At 39.9% G+C, this 16,444-nt stretch overlaps 1 pseudogene; it reads left to right on the top strand.

Annotated features, from left to right (window-relative positions):
* Window positions 1-16,444, top strand: part of LOC141590235 (uncharacterized) — a 34,839-nt pseudogene that overhangs the window by 16,898 nt on the left and 1,497 nt on the right.

The following is a 16,444-nucleotide window of genomic DNA, read 5'->3' as shown; positions in this document are numbered from 1 at the left end:
TTGTGACGATGGGCGGTCCTTTCGTGCAGCAGGAGATGCGGAGGAGAGGGACATGTCTCGGATCATTGTCCCGATCCTTTTGAGCAATGCGCGCCTTTCAACATTACAGGGCGGAACAACGATTACTACGAGCCGAATATCCATCCCAATTTGAGGTGGAGCAATCAGAACGTGCTCAACCCCACGGCTCCTCCAACGCAGCAGCCATATATTCCTCCACACCAGAAGCAACAAGGCTATCAGAAGCCTCCATCCTTCAACCCTCCTAACCAAGGTGCATCATCCTCTAGTGGGGTGAGCGAAATGAGCGAGTTAAAGTCCATGATGCAAGCCATATCGAAGCAATTGCGGTTTGAATGATCAACAAAATCAACAAAGAAATCGCGTCACATAAGGCACTTGAGACTCAAGTTGCCCAACTTGCTGCAAATCAATCCTCGAGGAAGCCGGGTCAATTACCGACTCAAAATGAGAAGAACCCACATGAGACGGTAAACCTGATAGAATTGAGAAGCGGTCTTTCTTATGAGGGACCGTAAGTGAAGAAATCGACCCGAAGATAGTCAGAATCGATGATGAACGTGTTCTGTCAAGAAAAAAGGGCTCACGACAAAGCAGTTACTCGATCGACTAAAGGCTGGTGTTCGATCGAGTGAAAATGGTGAAGAAAGCCCTCGATCGAGTGGTAATGTTACTCGATCGACTGATTTTGATGAGGAGACTGCTCGATCGAGTGAGCATATTGTTCGATCGAGTGATATTGATGACGGGAAGCTTATTCGAGAGCCTGCTAGTGCTCGTTTAAGCGAGAAATCACCGGAAAGACCTCGTTCGAGAGGTAAGAGGCGTCCAAAGGATACCGAACTTGCACCAGAAGACACTTTGGAAGCGAGAAACAAGGGACTCGTGATACCTATCACGGTTCCCTTCCCGAGGCGGCTGCAGAATACCAAAGTTAATCAACAGTTTGGCAAATTTGTTGAACTTTTGAAGAACTTGGAAGTCTCCGTGCCGTTCATCAATTGTGACTAAGGTACCCTCTTATTTAAAGTTTATGAAAGAAATTTTAGCACGTAAGAGGACTATAAATGACAAAGTGAGACCGTAGCTTTGACGAGGTGGGGTCAGCCCTATTTTAAAATAAGTTACCCCCTAAGCAATCAGACCCGGGTAGTTTTTCGATTCCGTGTCATATCGGTATGCAGTTGATTGATAATGCGTTATGCGATCTAGGCGCTAGCGTAAGTGTCTTACCTTTGTCTCTGGCTAAGAGACTTGGTTTGACAAAACTGAGTTGCACCAACATGATCTGTATCCGGATGGCCGACCGTAGTCTATCATGGCCATTAGGTATTGTAGAAGACGTGCACTGTTCGGATAGGGAAGTTCTTTATTCCCGTCGATTTTGTTGTATTAGATATCCCCGAAGATGCACACACCCCTATTATTTTAGGGAGACCATTTCTATCCACCGCCGGGCGATAATAGACGTCGGTGGGAAGACTTTGACCTTTCGGGTGGGGGATGAGGAGCTGATTTTTCATCGGTCAAATTCGGAGAGCTCCCATGCAAGCCCAACCTTGCAATGCTCTCTCTTCTATTGTTCCTATTATTGACACTCCAGGATGAAAATTTGGAGAATATTCTTTATTATTGTTAACCCTCCGCCTCAGGTTGAGAGCAAGAAGGAGGCAAGTTCGTCTGTTGTCCTTACTGCAGTGCAGGATGAAAGCAAGGATGGGACTGTCAAGGGACATGGTGTGGCCATTATCAATCAAATTGGAAGCAAGGATGCCAAAGAAGATGACAGAGGAGCGAGAACGAAGAAAGTTCGAACCTACATAGATTGGAACTACATTCCTCCTACTGTTGCAAATAGTGATTCAAGCTCATGGAAGATGAAGAGGTCGGTCAGTATCGTTGAGGTGACGTCCTCCCGATCGAAGCCCACGAAGGGGCTACTTTGAAAGTCGATGAGAATTAAACGGGGAAATGCCCCGTGTAGCAAATTGTAATAGACAATTTGTTTGAATTTCTTTTGAATTTGCTTTATTACGTTTTAATTAGGACAATTAGTTTAGACAATTTTTAGCATAGACTAAGACTATAGACTGTGTTTTCTGCGTATTTGGTATTTTGGGATGTGTTTGGATGTGTTTTATGCAGGTTTGGGGAAGTTTCACGCAATTCGAGGAAGAAAGGACGAAATTCAAAGAGTCTACAAGAGGAAGTCCTCGATCGAGTACTTTTTGTACTCGATCGAGTGGAAATTGGGTCGATCGAGCTGTCTGGTTATTCGATCGAGAAAAGCCAAAGAGGAACAGGTCGATCGAGGGGATGCTTACTCGATCGAGCAGAAGGGACATCAAAAGTCCTCGATCGAGTGATTTAAAAACCACTCGATCGAGTGGTATGAATAGGATACGGGAGTTTTCTAAACTTAAACTCCTTATTTCCGTTTTCAATTTCATTTTATCCCTAATTCCGTCTAAACCCCTTCCCTAATTGCGATTCCCATTCCCCCAAATCCCCAATTTCTTGCCCAAATTCATCAAATCCGTCACCTACATTCCATTGCTAGCACTTTAATCTTCAATAGCCCCTGTTTTCCCCTCTATTTGTGTTCATCTTCACTGTTTTTAAAGGGAATTAGGGTTTGCGGTTTTTTCGATTAAAATCCGCCCTTGTTGCTTGTTTATTTGAAGTTTAATTGCTATTATAGGATCATCATCATCAAGTAAGTGTTTCATTCACACTCTCTGTATTTTCTCTTCGATTAATTCGAATTTCTTGAGGTAATTTTGAATTAGGGTTTGAAAAATCCATGTCTAGTCGAATTTTTTTTTTTCGATTTAATTGTGTTTATATACCCTTAATTAGCTTGCTTGATGATCTTATCCCAATCCCTCACTGCTTTGCTTGTTTAATTCGAAATTTGCGCGAGATTTCCGCGATTAGGGCTTCTAAGTCGGTTTTTCTCGGCTGTCAGACGGTCTTTTTGTTGCCTTGTTTTGTTTAACCTCAGTCCTTTCTCACTTATTGCTGTTGTTAACTGCTTTTTACCGTCCCCTATCGCCATTACTTGATGTGAATTACTGGGAAATCTTGTGCCGTGAGTCAGAATCTTCGACTGCTAGGAGTCCTACATGCTCCCATATATGGTTTTCATGCTGTGTTAGCACCTTTAGCAGTCATTACGTTATCATATTACCACCACTCACATGCTGCCTTTCGAATTTGTTGAGTATTGTTGGATTTTATATGCTGGAAGTCGAATTTTTCGACTGATAGGGCCATCTTTTGCTGTCACATGTTGGTTAACGTGTTTTTTTAACCACGGTTAGCAGCAATCTTTTCTTATCACGCCTTTAACATTTTGCAGGATGGATAGTGGCTCTCTACCTTCCACTAGTACTACTTCCAGTCCGCCCGTGAGCGAGTCAGTGGCCCCTGCTGTTGCCACTAGCTCTGCCTTAGTCACCACCGTGGCTTCAGTTGTTACTTCTACCCCTGCCAGGCCCCTCACTATGCTGGAAAGAGGATTCACCCCTCGTTTCCCGACACCTGGTATGGTGCCACCCAGGCCGCATCAGCAGGCTAGTCAGCTGGCTACTACTCCAAGCCCTTCTGGGGCTGTTGTTACGGAAGAGGGCGCTCTTACTCCCTTACCAGGGATGCCCACGGTACGTTTCACTTCCACGGCTCACCGGACTCGGTTAGCCGCTTTACTTCGTTGCCCTCTCTCCTCCACCCGTTTCCTTGCGCGGACTGACCTAGAGACCTTAGGCATTTATGAGGAGGTCAGTAGTTTGTTGAACGGGACGGGCATGTCGGGTCTGATTACCATGCAGGAAGCTGCTATTCGTATCCCCACTTACGAGTTCTTCAGCTCCTATTCTTTTGACACCGACTCCTACGATACTAACCCTTCTAGTCCTTGCATTCACTTCCGACTCCGCAATGAGTCGCACCACTGGACTTTGGCCAGGTTTGGGGAGGTTTTAGGCCTAGTTAGTGACGGCCCCACCGTCCCACCTCGGGATCTCCTTCAGCCACTTTGGGCTGCACTTTCTCACACTCCTTTCCCCACGCGGAAGGGAGCTCACGTCCACTTACCTGCCCCCCGTTACTTTTTTCGACTGATAGGAGAGACCATCTTTGGGCGACCTGAGCCCAATAACGTGACCAACACTGAGCTAGCGATTCTCGCAGGGTACCTCAACATTGACTACGGTACCCCGTTTGTTCTAAACATTGCTTACTTGGTAGCTCAGCATTGGAACGGAATTGGGACTCGGGTCAAGACCGCTGTTGTCTGCGGCGGGCTAGTGACTAGGATTGCCCGCCATCTTTACCCCACTGAGCCTGGGCTTACTGCGCCCGACAGGCAGGCTTACCTTGATTTGGCTGCCATGGCTGACTTCGCCTGGTTCCCGAAGAAGGGCGCGAGGACGTGGAAGATTTGTAGTTCCCCGTCTGTCACCTTGACGTGCCCTACCCTTCCTCCACTTTTACCGCTCCCGACTACTGCTGAGGGAGCGAGGCCACCTCCACCCACTTACCACCTTACCTTCACCCCTCCTTCTGCTTCTAGAAAGAGGAGGCGGGAGGCCGGAGGGTCATCTACCCCTCAGGTTCAGACTCCGGCCAAGACTCAGACTGGACCCACACAGACTCCCACACCTACACCTTCACTTACTCCACCTCCTTCTGGTCCGGCCTTTCCGGCCAATTTTGTTTGCCCTCCTGTTTTAGGGGCGCCCGAGGTCATGGACCAAGGGCGTCGTGATGCCTTGCTTTTGGATATGTGCAGGTACATTACTGAGATGAGACGGGATATGGCTTTGGCTGTATTTCCGCTCTATGAGTTCCATATCCGAGCCCGGCGACCGATTCCAGAGGGGTGGCCGCATCCCTCCTTCTACCGATACCCAGCGGACGGGTACCCTCCACTACCTTCTGACTCAGAGGAGGAGGCGGAGGAGACACCGGTAGCACGAGAGGTGCGGTTACGGGCTGAGCAGGCGGCACAGCGCAGAGAGGAGGCGAGCGATCCCCCGTTCACACCCGGTCCGGAGGATCGGCCTGGAGATGACGATTAGAGGTCCCCCTTGTTTGTTGCTGGTTTGGGGAGACCGTTTTGCTGCGTCGGAGTACTAGGGAGATGGCGGTGCCGACGACGAGTAGCTACTGGCCTACTCACTTCCCCAGTTTTCTGGCTGGTTTGGGGAAGTTCGCTTTTGTATGTACTTCTTACTCTTTTCATTTTGTCTCCTTTATTTTTATTCTGCTGGTTGTATACCCCCATCCCCCAACTTTCTGCTGGTGTATGCTGGAGGACAACGAGGGCGTTGTCCGTTTTGGTTTGGGGAGGGTATTGCATCCTTTTGAGTCTGCATCTGTATTTGTTTTGCATTCACGTTTAATTTCCCGCTTGCATTGTTGTTTATTTTCAAAAAAACCAAAAAACTAGAAAAATTTCAAAAATTCAAAAACATTTCACGTTTATTTTTGCATATAGGTTGAGTCGGAACGGTAGATTCCCGTGATGAAATTGCACTATAACTTGTCATTTTACTTGAGCCTTTCACTTTTATTGATAGTTATTAGCCTTGTCGTACGCATAATCTACGAATTTCTGTTCAAATATAAGCTGGCTGTTTAGACTTGACCTGATAAACTGGCAAACTACTTAAAAATTCTGAGTTTTAGAGCCATAATTGGTGACATTCATGACCAGTTCATTAGGAATTTTGAGAGTAGTACTCCTTGCATAGCATGTTCGTCTCATTTGCACATTTATGACATTCAATTTCTCGTCAAATGCACATATTCGGGTTTGTGGTTGGTGTCACATGCAGGGAGGGTCTTGCAAATTTCCCTTTCTTTATATCTTTCACCCATTTAGCTCCACTTTAGCCAAAACTTGCCTTTCTGACCCATTAGCTACATCCCAAACTAAGCCTGCCTAGTCAGACTAGTTAGTATGTTCTTTTGTGGTATGTTTTCCATTGCAGTTTGGTCCGTAATTCTTGTTGGAGTTGGTGTTTGTATTAAGGAAGGAGGAAGAAAAAAAAAAAGGTATTGAAAAAAAAGAAAGAAAACGTGAAAGAAGAAAGAAAAGAAAAAAAAAAGGAAAAGTATACATGAAAAACAGAAAAAAGAGAGCTGAAACGAAAAAGAAAGAAAGAAAAATTGTGAAAATAGTTGTACCCTCTTGTCAGAGTTGAGAAGGTGTTCGAAGATGTACAATCGACAAGAGTTGTTGTTCAGTTAGTTATTTCAGACGGTGTCTTTAAAAGGGAAGTTTGTGACCGTCTGACTCCTCCGTTCTATCCCATATTTTTTTGAGGAGATTGTGCTTTGTGTCTAGTGAGTTTTGTGCCAAATGAAGGGCACTTGTACTTAGTTTTCAGTCAGTCGAGATCCGGATGGTTTCATTATGGTCCTGTTAGGAACTAGCTTGACGCTTTTACCTCCACATTTCCATAACTTGTTTTGCCTTTTCTCACCTGAACCTCACTATTCCCATATCATTTGCAAACCCTCGGCTGTGACGGACATTATTGGTTGGAATTTGTGCATTAGTACTTGAATTGTCTTTCATTTTTGTTGCATGCATGCTATGTAGGTCGCAGTTAGGTGAGTGACTATCTTTTCTTCTCTCTTTTACATATTACGTTTGCCCTTTGCTTCATGAGAGAAGAGTGACCACGTGAGAGTCCAGTTTTGTTGGTTTTGCAAGGTCGATAGGTCAGCTTTACTTCTAAACAGCCCATAATTCGTTTGCGTACTGACTGCTTGGCTTTAACTGTTGATCTTCGTTGCATTAAATTGGTTCAAGTAGACAAGTTAAGCTAGCTCTGAGTTATCATTTCCGTTCCATTAGTTTAGTTTTGAGTTTACTCGAGGGCGAGTAAAGGTTTGGTTTGAGGAGATTTGATACGTGCCTAATGTATAGTCTTTTTAGCCTATTTCAGCACGTATTTCTATGGTTTTCTATACTATTTTTATAGTATTTTGCCCCGAATTGGCTACTTTGGTGTATTTTGTCCTTTTTGTAGGAATGATCGCGGAAGTGGTGGAACCATACTCCTTTTCGTCCTTTTTGCATGCATTTAGAGGAGACGGGATTGTCCCAGAGTAAGATACTGCACTTGGAAGCGTCGTGGCACCCATTACGAGACACATGGGTGAAGACGTGAGCTGGAATGAAGACGAAATCAGTCGATCGAGTTGTTTTCTGATCGATCGAGTGGTTTCTATACCCCCTGATGCTCGATCGAATTGTCCCCTACTCGATCGAGTAAGCTGCACAAGACCAAGCCCTCGATCGAGTGACCTGTTGGTCGATCGAGGAACTTCTGCTGACCTGTTGGTCGATCGAGTGGTTTAATCCACTCGATCGAGAGGTTTTCACGGGCATGGGCTTTTAATTAGTCCGTGAGGTTTTATTTCCGTAGACCTTAGTTCTTTTTCTATTTAAAACCTAAGTTAATTAGGTTAAGAGGATCTTATTTTTCATACTATCAAACTTCTACTATAACCCTTAGTACGTAGCTTTTTCTTCGACTGCTACTTTTATTTTCGGATTATTATCGCTCGGATTCAGTGTTCTTTACGCCGGATTTGCTCAGATTGTAATCCCTCCTTTCTCTTTATTAATAATAATCGCTTGTTGCTTTAATTTCTTGTTTATGTTATCATTCTCCCTTGCCCTAATTTCCTTTATTGCATTTTATTGTTATTTCATTATGTCTTCTGCTGGGAACCTAATTGCTGTTAGATTAATTACGAACATGAGTAACTAAACCCTTTCATGTTGGGATTAGGGAATCTGCGGTAGGAAAATGACGATGTAGTGAATGAATTAGATGAACGATAAGAGACTCATCACTATAGCAATTTAACTGTAATTCCCGACCTAGTTGAGTGCACGCTTCTATGTCACCCATTAAACCGGCTACAATTAATCCTGGATCGAAAGATTGGACTAAATAGGCCTGCTATAAACGATGAGACTGCCCTAATGAGGACGAAAGTTAAGTTAGTGGTATTTTAGGATAGGAAGTGGACCGAAAGGACCTTCTAACATCCGTCTCACATTAGTTCGTCTGAGTCATTTACTGCCGAGTTGTTGGACTACCGTAGTGAACCGAAATCCCGACATGTCCCTCTCTTCTTGATAGTTAAATCGTAATTTACTGCTTTTATTACTCTTAGTTTAGAATCAAATTTAATCAAACCCCCCAATTGTTACCATAGGATTAGAATAGACAGCTATAATTACATTACCTCCCTGTGGATTCGATACTCGACTGCCTCTGCTACATTTTAGTTGAGACCGTTAGGTTTTATCTTTGATAGGGTTTCGATAGCCGTGTCACGTCGGGAGCAAATATGCTCTGATACCAACTGTGACACCCTCATTTATTGCGGAAAAATAAACACGTAATTCTAGAATAAAACTGCATGGATATGTTTGTAATAGGTTCATTTGGGTAAAAACCTGTAATTTTTAAAACCTGAACCTGTTATAAAGATATCCAAATTGGAAGGTATCAAACATACAAGGTCTAACTAGAAGTTTCACAACATAACCATCGCTAAAGTCGCGAATAGCAAATTATACAACCAAATGTAAAGAGGGAGACATATGTCCCTAAAATGTATGTGACATAAAAAGTGTTTAAGGGTCACAATAAAATAAAGCCAATCTAGGTCCCAAGGTTACTTTGCTCGCTAGCTCGTCCATGTACCCCATATATGCATCACCTACCTGTCATTCGCATTTTATACAAATACGAAAGCCACAGTCAGTGGGGAGTAACTCCGAGTTCTCCCAGCCACGAAATGTCATAATTAATATAACATGTAAACATAAGAATATGAATACGAATCACACATAGCCTTAGCATATAGATGCTAGACAATCGTGCTTATCATGTGAACAACAATATAACAACACATAGTCCTAGCATGCGAATACTAGACCGACTCATACTACACTATCATGTGAATCACATAACATCCAGAATCCAAACTCTATCAACCATAGCCGGCTTGCATCTCACCTTCTATGATTCATAGAATCATCAAACAAGAAAGGACAATATATCAAAGACAGGCATAAGTTCTTAGCACGGTCAATAGTCACTTTGTAACTCGAGTCTATACCACGAGGTAGGGAAGGTAATCGAACCGGTATCCTGGCTCAGAGGTTCTATAAAAACATGGCCAAGACACAACACAACCCTAGTCCTAAATCTGCAAGAGACCTAGACATGCGGATACACACCACCGCACCCAAGACCCACAATTTTATAAAACCATGTGAGTACCCTAAGGAGTCCACCAAAGGGTTGGCTAGTACTTAAGCCGACCACTTACTCTCAAAATAAGTAACGAGGTCATGCCCCAACTTGGATATAAACCCACCAAGTCGGGAACACAAAGGCTATTGAGCGAAGAAACATACACTCGTCAAAGACTATAAAGACCTATCTATGATGAAGGCCGAAATACTCACCTAGGACCTAGTCCCAGCTAGTCCCAGCTTGAATACTTTAGCCCACACCACACAAGACAAGTAGGACACCCAATTAACCATAAGAGAGGCAAAGAGTCCAAACTTGCACACTCAAATGATCATACACACCCTAGCATATGAAAGATTACGCAAGAGCATATTTAGCTGACAATCCAACAATATCTCCAATATCAATAATAATCCAAATTCCAGCTAACCGTTAATCTCATAATTCATGAGAATAAGCTAAAATGGCAAAGAGGCAACAAGACTCAAGCATAAGGCATCCAAAGCATCCAACAACCAACATGTGAAATGATAATTACAAATATCAAGGCATAACATAAAACCTCCAATAACAACCAATCTCACTTCAAAGACAAACCCTCGACCCCAGTCCCGCGACGGGTCATCGGTCAAATCGAGGCTGACTGGTTTAAACCTAGTTTGACCAAACTCGTTCGGTCAATCTGCCCAAATCGAGTCTTGGCCTACTTTGGCCCAAATTACAAATTTTATCGCAATATTATTCTCATGCTATTTCCAATTTCTATCATGTGAAAAACGAAAGTAAAACATTATCAATCACCTAAACACTTAACAAACAACAAACACAACATCAACTACTAATGTGACATTAATTCGTCGAGTAACACGGAATAGTTACCTTACGCTAGCAAAGAGACAAGTAATAAGTTGAGAAAGCTTCTAAAACCCAAAATTATTCTTCATCTTCAACCACATATGAGTCACCTAAAATAATTATGTGAAAGGGCGATATTAACGAATTATCGTTATATAAAATACGAGACGGAAATTAATTTAATTATATTTTAAATAAACCAAACTAGCGTCAAAACAATTTATAGATACGGCCCAAACTCGCGACTTAGCTAGGCCACTGCCTAGGCCACGGCCAGGCCACAGCTAGGCCACTGCCAGGCCATAGCTAAGCTACAGCCAGGCCACTAGGAGTCCGACACGACCACCACCCGACTACCCATAGCCACCCTTCACCCTACTTCATAACCTGACCCAAAAATCAGTCCAAAACAGAACCCAAAAGATGCCTAAGTTCGACCCCAACTCCAGTCCTCAAATGCAAAGTGAAAACCCACGATGACAGCTCTCGTCCCTGCCCAAAACAGAGTACCAATCGTCCCCTTAAGACTCCATTCTCGCGCCTAAAAACAGTCCTAGCTGAGCCAACTAAGTCAGCATTTAAAACGGTTTTAGAGCGGAAATCCACAAGTATAAAGCAACTCAAAAATAGTCCCTAAAGACTACAAAAATCGCCCCAACACATAGTCCAAATCAGTCCAAAACAATCCCTACATGTCAGTATACACCGTCTCAACTATAAAACACACCAATTATCACCCAAAACAATCCATACATGTCAGCATACACCGTCTTAAATATACCACTTACTAGCTAGCATCCCAAATGATCCCTAGAGATCAGTATACACCGTCTCAATCAACTTCACATATCAGTATACACCGTCTCAACTATACAACTGACTAATTAACATCCATAAGGATCCCTATATATAATTATACACCGTCTAAATTATAAAACAGACTAACCAGCATTCGAAATAAACATATTTTACAAGTAATATTGAGTAACCTATCATTGTTACCTTTTTCCGATTGAACTAATCATTTATGACTAACAAATCTTCTACCAGCCCGTCTATCTCAGCACTTACAACCGTCTTATAATAAATAAAGCTGAAAGTATAAATTGGGTTTGTAAAAATACATGACGAAAATGAATTTTACTTACAACGGATTGACGGAAACGACGAGAGGACCACTGTGGAATGAAAACTGTTGAAAACGAATGACAAACGGAGCACCAGGACGGATTATAGACAAAAATTGAAGAAGTAACAGACAGAAGGAAAAAGAAGGGCGAAGAAGAGGAAAAGAAGAAAGAGACGGGGGGGAAATAAAAAATGAGGCAGCAGCCTGCCAGCCTGCTATTTATTATGCGTACGTTTCTTCGTCGTTAAGAAACTTCGATAGTTATTGAAACCGTTTCGAGTTAATAAAATCGGTTTTAGTAAAAGTTTCAGTAATAAAACGGAATCAATAATAAATAAATTTAATGAGTGAAAATAAAATAAATTCAGCTAGTTAACGTAAATAATACAATATCAGCTTGAATCGGAATTATTAGCGATTTTTACAAAACTAACGGATATTAATAAAAATTGCTAATTTAGTGAAATAAGCTCAAAATAGCTAATTGGACGGTTTTGTTCCCAAAATCCATCTCGGGTTCACTTAAAACAACTTTCATAAGGACTCGTAAAGAAACGGAAATTATTAAATAAATAAACTCGAACTAACTTCAATAAACTCGAACTAACTTTAAATAAACTTATTAATGATTATTAAAATTAACGTATCGAATTATGATGAAATTAATTAATAAGCTAAGCATATATATATAAATCGTTAAATGATGTAATTAAATTCAAAATAGCAATTAAAAGAATTTTATCCAACTTAATAAAATACGGGGTGTTACATGTAGTGGAGTACCTTGTTTCAGGGATTAGCTTAAGATGAAGTAACGTAAGTGATTTGAGGAAATCCTTGGGAGTGATGTGGTTATGAGTTTTGGTTCTAGGAAGCTTTCGGAACCGCTTAGGATGGTGTTGTTATTTGAGGTTTGAGTATCTAGCGTTTCCTTGTTGCCTAATTTCCCCTTCTCCTTGATCATAAGCGTTACCGTTCATACCTCTCTTTCTCGCTTCATCGTGCTCCTCCTTTAAGTTTGATGCTGGTAACCCATAAAGCTCTATCTTTAACATTCTTATTGATTTGACTTCAATTCTTGCCCTATGAAATTCATCATAGCTCTTTTTGATTAGTTAAGTTTGAATCCTCTTAGTATGCTTGTATCTATGATATCTAAGTTACTTTTCTTTTGCACAATTTCTAAATATTTCAAGCTACCAATTTTGTTTCGTTGTTAAAAATTTATGTTACTTTTACAAAACCTTACCTATTTTAAAGGTTTGAAAATGAAAATTTGATTTAATCCCATATTTGTTCCTTATGTATAGACTTCTCTATCATGATTTTAATTGCTAAACCTGATATTTCTTTAAATTTTAACCAATTTCTGTTAACTTTAATCTATTTATGATTTCTTTGTCAAAGTTCGATATTACATTTTCGGAAATTTGACTCCCTTTTGAGTCTAAAAGTGGAACCTTCATTTTTATTTTGGCTTTTGCAAAAGAAAATTTGAGTAGATTATCTTTTCTTTTAATTTTTAACGTTGACCGGATGTTAGAACTCGTTATTGGAGACGTTTGATAACTTGTTCTACGCTTGTCGGCGACTGATTTTTGTTTTAAATTTGTCTTTGACTTGGAAAGTTAGCGTTCTTGTGTGCACGACAAAAATTTCGTTCCATGAATGAGACTTACACTTTTGAAAACTCTCTGTTAATGTTTTTGAAAGTGTTTGATTTTGAGTTACACAAATGAATTACCTTTCGATCGAGTTCTGTCGGAAAATTTTATTTGAAACTTTTGAAAGAATTTTAATTCTTACGATAAGTAACTTTTTAAATGTTTTGGTTACCGATTCCAAAATTCCAGTTTTATTTTTTTTAACCTTTCATTTCTACTTTCAAGTTTCGAGGACGAAACTTTTTAAAAGATGAGGTGATTGTAACACCCGCGAATTTCCCATTTTGACATTTAAAAGTTATTAAACCGTTTGAATTACTTTATTAAATATTTTTGAATTATTCAATTGAATTGATTCTATGTCAAACACGATTTTTATGAACGTATTATATAAAAGCACATTTTTATAAAAATACGTATTATTATTAAATTATATTTTTAAGACATAATTTATATAAGAATAAATGTATACCTATTTTTGGTCAGATAATAATAGTGACATCAATAGTAATAATGCCCGTCTTAAATTCCGTCTAGTTATAGACCGTCACATTTCACTTTGTACCAGCTTTAATCCGAACCAACCAGAAATTGACAACATCCTCACCTACCCTCTTACCCCTATCTTTAAATATCTCTTTTTATATATTATTATTATTATTATTATTATTATTATTATTATTATTATTATTATTATTATTATTATTATTATTATTATTATTATTGTATTGTTGTTTTTAGTGGGCCGTGTCCCTTCATAACCCATATACTCCTCCCTCCTTCTTCATTTTTTTTCGAATAACAGCAGCAGTCACCAGTAAACAACACCACCAACTGCAAACACCATTTTTCGATCTTAAAAACCCAGATTTGGACTCCATTCCTCCACCGTTTTATCTAGTTTTAGTACCATTCTCTTTCTCATTCCTTCCTCCTTCTTTCAAGGTAAGCAAATCTCGTTTTTGTTGTGATTTCAGATTTGACCCGCCTCATGAAAATCCCGATTTTCAGCTTCTTTATTTCGTTTTCTTGCTCCTAGTTGAAAAAACTGAAGACCCGGAGGAAAGCTCGTACTTTTTAGCCGTTTTTCTCGGAGATTTGAAGAGCATTCAAGGTAACGGTGATGGGATTACTCGACATTATGTTGAAATTTATATGTGTTTATGTGTGGTGTTACTCTTTTATGATACAAGTTTCCTTCTTGCTGAGTTTATGTGGTGTTTGTTTGAGACGGTTTTATACGAGTTTTACTTATCTATTTTGAGAAAAGTTGGTACCTTTGGATTAATGGTGGAATGGATAAATGAATTGGGTAATTTATTTGGATGGATATTACATGTTTCATGCTTAAAATTTCGTCTTAAGATGGTTTCATAATAGCCTTTAGACCGTAAAGAATTTGCCAAATACGAAAAGCACTTCCGTATTAAAGTCATTGAAAATTTTGAAAATGGACCAAATCAAGTGTCCTTGTTCCATCTTTCGTTACTGTGGAAATTGACTCAATCAATTTTCCGAAGTGTTTTCGTATTAAAGAAATTGGGACAATTGAATTATTATAATGATTCAAATAGTGTTTATGGGCTGTTTTAGTCGTCTTGTTGTTGTTTATTTGAGCCAGTTTTCTTCCTTCCGCCTCAAGTGTATATACATGTTTGAATTGGGTTGGTTGTATGTCAGAATTTACATCTTTTTCATGCTTAAAAATTCGTCTTAAAACGGCTTCACAATAGCTTGAAACCGTGTGTTTGAGTCATGTTTAGGTGCTGTTTTGAGTCGTCTTTTCTTGTTGAATTGGACCAAATTGTTGGCCTCCGTCTCATGTGTATATACATGTTTGAACTGGTTGGTTGTATATCGAATTTACATCTTTTTCATGCTTAAAAATTGTCTAAGACGGTCTCACATAGTTTGATATCTTTGCGTTCTTATGCTCTTTTTTTTGCCCAACTTTCCCACGTATGTGCAGGGGAATGTTCTACGTAGTACTATCATTTTACTTTGTGAATTCATGTTTTCCTTTTTTATAAATCAACTTGGAAATTGTCAAGGGGTTGGTTGGCTATATATGACGTGCACAACCTATACAATGGAATAGTAAGTACTGTATGGCTATCAAGAGGTATGGCCGATATAATTTGTGGAAATTTTATATTTTATTAATTAATATGCATTTTAATTCATTCATTCGCATTTATTTATCGTATTTCAAATACGAGTTATTTGTTCTACTGATTTAATTAAATTGGGTCGTGTCCATGTAAATTTGTCATTTTGCTATACATTTTGCTTGACTTGCATTTACGCCCTACTTGTCTGTTCTGGCAAGTACGGATTTGGCCTACTTGTCTTTGTTCGCAAGTATGGTTTTTGGCCACTTGTCTTTGTTCGCAAGTGAGTCTTATCTTAGTCATTCCGCCACTTTCGTGTCTTTTACGCGATTGGGGTACTCGGTCTCCATTAGTAGTCGAGTCTTGGGTGCGTGATGTGCTGGCGCACGTCGAATCGGGATGTACACCCGAGAATCTGCAGATTTAGACTAGGACCGTATTATTATCGTAGTCCTACCCGGGGAAATTATAGTCTAAGAGTAGTAAATGTCTTGCATTATGGATGGTTGCATATGTCATTTTTACTTGGAATGCGTGTCCAGGTTTATTTAACGGTCACTCGTCTTCCTTTATTCAAATGTCTCACATAATTGGATGAATTTATGTTATGCCAATATTAGTCACTTTAATTATTTTTATTCAATTGGCAAGTTTTATTCCATGGCATTTATTTATTTACATTGCTTACAATCATTTTCTATGCCTTGCTTAATTGAGTTCTTTGTTACGTTTATTTTAACATAATGTGGCTGGGAGAACCTTGAGTTACTCCCCACTGACTGTGGCGTTCATGTTTCATGAATGACAGGTTTGTGAAGATGCATTTGTGGGGTTTAGACGTGTGAGCTAGCGAGCACCTTGGACTAGTAGTCGGTTTAGTAGGATTGCTTAGACTTAACTATCTTTTTCATTTGTCATTCGAGGGACATAATTTCCCTCACCTTGACTATCATGTTTGTATAACTTAATCTTTATTTCCGCATTCTTTATTTGTGTTTTAGATTTTAATGAACCCGCGCTTTAAATTTTAAAAATTTCAAAAATTTCCTAATTTCCGCTTGAATTTATTAAATATTTTTGAATTATTTAATGTGGAAAGCCTATTATGAAAGATTGAAGCACATAATTTATAATGTCCCGAAAGGATGTGCTTGAACCAGCGGGAATGGTAGGATCTTTGAAAAAATGCTATTGCAGGGCATGATTAAAAGAATCCACCTATGTGAGTGTGAAGTGTAGCCGCTTCTTAAAGCTCGGGCTTGGCTTTGTATGCGCTCATGAATGGATATGGACACATGGCTGTTAAAAGTATCAAGAATACACTTTTTGGAGTTATTTGAATTTATGTGTATGTTATCTTCATGTATT

The sequence above is a fragment of the Silene latifolia genome, chromosome 7 (assembly GCF_048544455.1).
Source record: "Silene latifolia isolate original U9 population chromosome 7, ASM4854445v1, whole genome shotgun sequence".
NCBI lineage: Eukaryota > Viridiplantae > Streptophyta > Magnoliopsida > Caryophyllales > Caryophyllaceae > Silene > Silene latifolia.
Note: the sequence above shows the minus strand (reverse complement) of the source record. Positions and strands in the feature narration are given on the sequence as shown.